The sequence below is a fragment of the Oratosquilla oratoria genome, chromosome 29 (genome assembly GCF_046742065.1).
Source record: "Oratosquilla oratoria isolate Oo_2021 chromosome 29, ASM4674206v1, whole genome shotgun sequence".
NCBI lineage: Eukaryota > Metazoa > Arthropoda > Malacostraca > Stomatopoda > Squillidae > Oratosquilla > Oratosquilla oratoria.
The window spans coordinates 6,788,832-6,791,331 of NC_134805.1; the positions used below are offsets into that span (position 1 = coordinate 6,788,832).

General features: G+C 41.2%; 1 protein-coding gene across 6 annotated transcripts in view; it reads right to left on the bottom strand.

Moving 5' to 3' along the window:
- The window catches only part of Pgant5 (polypeptide N-acetylgalactosaminyltransferase 5), a 606,191-nt gene that overhangs the window by 216,020 nt on the left and 387,671 nt on the right, over positions 1 to 2,500 (bottom strand). The gene's annotated exons all lie outside the window — the stretch shown is intronic.

Here is a 2,500-nt window from a genome sequence, read left to right on the forward strand (position 1 = left end):
TCTCTTTCTCTGTCAATGATTGTTGTGTTGTGATCCAGATCTTTTCTTGTTAGTGGTCTGTTGAGTTTGGTAGTGTGGTGGGACTTTATGGATCCGTTACTCAAATGGCATGTCAGGCGTCTTGTAAGCTTAGTGGTTGTCATACCAATGTAAGAGTGAGGTCCACACTCCTCACTATTGCAGCTGTATTGGTATACAACATGGTCTTCTTGTAACTCTGTTTTCGTTGTGTTGGGGCGATTACGTATCATTAGTTGGGATGTCTTCTTTGTCTTGTAATATATGATGATCTGGATGTGTTTTGCTGGGTCGGTGGGTAGTACATTTTTGTGAATAATGTCCTTTATGATCTTCTCGTCTGCTTTGTATTCTGTGGACATATGGCTTTTGTAGTAGATTTTTATAGGTTTGTTTTCGCTTGTGGTGTTTCTGTCTTCGTCGGTGTACCATTTGTTTAAATGTGTTTGTATTGCTTGTGATACATCTGAATTTGCGTATCCATTGTTGATAAGTACTTGTGTGATTCTCTCCAGTTCTTGGTGGGTTTGTGTCCAGGTGGAGCAATGTGAGAGGGCCCTTCTAACGTAAGCGCCGATGGTGGATTGTAGGTAGCGCTTCGGGCACTCGCTATTTCCGTTTAAGCAGAGTCCAGTGTTTGTCGGTTTGGTGTATACTGTAGTTACGAAGCCTGTATTTCTAGCGGTGACGAGGACATCAAGGAAGGGGAGGCATCCATTATTTTCTTCTTCGTAAGTAAAGTTGAGGTCTGAAGCTGCGATGAATCGATTCTTCAGGTCTTGTAGTTCATCGATATATTTTAATTGTTCGAAGATATCATCCACGTATCTACAGTATAATGAGGGTCGAGCTGTTGCGAGGACCTCGGTTTCAATGGTACCCATGTAAAAGTTGGCAAATAAGACACCGAGAGGGCTTCCCATTGCTACACCGTCGATCTGCTTGTAAAGCTGCCCACTGGGAGAGGCGAAGGGGGCCTCTTTTGTACAAATTTCGAGTAGTTTTTTCAAGGTGTTTTCTGGGATGTCAAGAGGCTTTGTGCCATTGCTGTGGTACACTCGTTTTAAGATGAAATCGATGGTCTTATTTATTGGGACGTGGGTAAAGAGACTTTCCACATCTAGCGATGCGATGGAGGCATTTTCTACTGGAGGAGCATCCCTTAAGATTTTCAGGAAATCAGAGGCTGAAGTAAGTGTGTATGTGCTTGGGACGTAAGGAGTGAGAAGCTCATTTAGTTTCTTTGCTATGGGGTATGTGGCGGTAGGTATTTGTGAAATGATGGGCCTTATGGGATTGCCTTCTTTGTGAGACTTGATGTTGCCAAAGGCATATCCTGGTGTGTACTCGCCAGTGAGCTTCGGGAGTCTTTGGCTTCCGGTTTTTGCGTGGATACATTGGTATGACAACCACTAAGCTTACAAGACGCCTGACATGCCATTTGAGTAACGGATCCATAAAGTCCCACCACACTACCAAACTCAACAGACCACTAACAAGAAAAGATCTGGATCACAACACAACAATCATTGACAGAGAAAGAGATCCACGAAGGTTGCTATTCCTTGAAGCACTCTACATTCAAGCAAAGCAGCCATCAATTAACATCCAGGTGGGACCTACGGGTCTTGCCATCTGGAGAGACCACCCCCCCCCCCGCGAGTGAAAACAACGCACGCTCATTGGCTACCATTCACCAATGAGCATCCAAATTTTTCTCGACACAATGTCCATGATCCGTACATCATATATATATATAATCTACACAGACAACTTGACACAACAAATCGCCCTAGAAGATGGAGCAAGAGTGTTCCGAAACGTCGGCCAATATAAGAGATCTCCAAACAGACTTACAGAAAATGATAAGTCAAATATTCGTCGTATAGAGACTATACGCAAGAAGATAATAAAAAATGAATCTTCAATAGCTTTTAACCTCGTCTGCCTGCAAGAAAATATCCTACCTGGCTACACAAAAAAAAAAAAATATATATATATATATATATATATATATATATATATATATATATATATGTGTGTGTGTGTGTGTATGTGTGTGTGTGTGTGCGCGTGTATGTACACACACACACATATATATATACACACATTTTTGTCTTCAGCGTACCACGTTTCAATTTCTGCATGTTGGCCTCCGCGAGTCTCTCGATACTGATGGCTTAGAATTAAAGTGTACTGTGGTTGATAAAAATGTATATCTGTTCACTGGGACCCATTCAGTGTTGTTCATATACATACATACATACATATATATATATATATATATATATATATATATATATATATATATATATATATATATATATATATATATATATATATATTATATATTAGTGGGAGAGTTTCCCGTTTCCAAGCAATGGATAGTCTTTCGTCGGTGGTCCTGAATGGGTCTTGGGAGTGGCGCGGCGTCGGCTGAAATATTTCTATGCTCGACATCTCACCCTGCTCCCCCCCCCTC